Raw genomic sequence first — 1,137 nt, 5'->3', positions numbered from 1 at the left:
CTGCAACTACAGAGCAGCCTCTGCTTGTCGAAACTAGAGAAAGCCAACACGCTGCAACGAAGACTCAGTACAGCCGAAAATAAATTTTCAGTCCAGTTCAGTCGCTCAGTCATGTCCAACTCTTTGTGACCCCATGGACTGTAGCATGCCAGGCTTCCCTGTCCATCACCAACTCCCGGAGCTTACTCAAACCCATATCCATAGAATCGGTGATGCCATCCGACCGTCTCATCCTGTATCGTCCCCTTCTCCTACTGCTTTCAATCCTTCCCAGCCTCAGGGTCTTTTCCAGTGAGTCAGTTCTTCACATCAGGTGGCCAAAGGATTGGAGTTTCAGCTTCAGTGTCAGTCTTTCCAATGAATATTCAGGACTGATTTCCTTTAGGATTGACTGGTTAGATCTCCTTGCAATCCAAGGGACTCTCAAGAGTCTTCTCCAACACCACAGTTCAAAAGCATCAATTCTTCGACACTTAGCTTTCTTTATAGTCCAGCTCTCACATCCATACATGATCACTGGAAAAACCATAGCCTTGACTAGAGGGACCTTTGTTGGCAAAGTAATGTCTCTGCTTTTTAATATGCTATCTAGGTTGGTTATAGCTTTTCTTCCAAGGAGTAAGCGTCTTTTAATTTCATGACTGCAGTCACCATCTGCAGTGATTTTGGAGCCCCCAAAAATAAAGTCTGTCATTGTTTCCCCATCTATTTGCCATGAAGTGATGGGGCCAGATGCCATGATCTTAGTTTTCTGAATGTTGAGCTTTAAGCCAGTTTTTTCACTCTCCTGTCTCACTTTCATCAAGAGGCTCTTCAGTTCTTCACTTTGTTCCATAAGGGTGGTGTCATCTGCATATCTGAGGTTATTGATACTTCTCCCGGCAATCTTGATTCCAGCTTGTGGTTCATCCAGCCTGGCATTTCTCATGATGTACTCTGCATGTAAGTTAAATAAGCAGGGTGACATTATACAGCCTTGATGTGTTCCTTTCCGTATTTGGAACCAATCTGTTGTTCCATGTCCAGTTCCGACTGTTGCTTCCTGACCTGCATACAGATTTCTCAGGTGGTCTGGTATTCCCATCTCTTTCAGAATTTTCCACAATTTTGTTGTGATCCACACAATCAAAGGCTTTG

General features: G+C 44.2%; 1 protein-coding gene across 1 annotated transcript in view; it reads left to right on the top strand.

Moving 5' to 3' along the window:
* LOC105002870 (RE1-silencing transcription factor-like) overlaps positions 1 to 1,137 on the top strand; it is a 15,910-nt gene that overhangs the window by 333 nt on the left and 14,440 nt on the right. The gene's annotated exons all lie outside the window — the stretch shown is intronic.

Source organism: Bison bison, unplaced genomic scaffold (genome assembly GCF_000754665.1).
Source record: "Bison bison bison isolate TAMUID 2011002044 unplaced genomic scaffold, Bison_UMD1.0 scf7180017864458, whole genome shotgun sequence".
Lineage (NCBI taxonomy): Eukaryota > Metazoa > Chordata > Mammalia > Artiodactyla > Bovidae > Bison > Bison bison.
The sequence above is the reverse complement of the archived record's forward strand: the minus strand, read 5'-3'. Positions and strand labels throughout refer to the sequence as shown.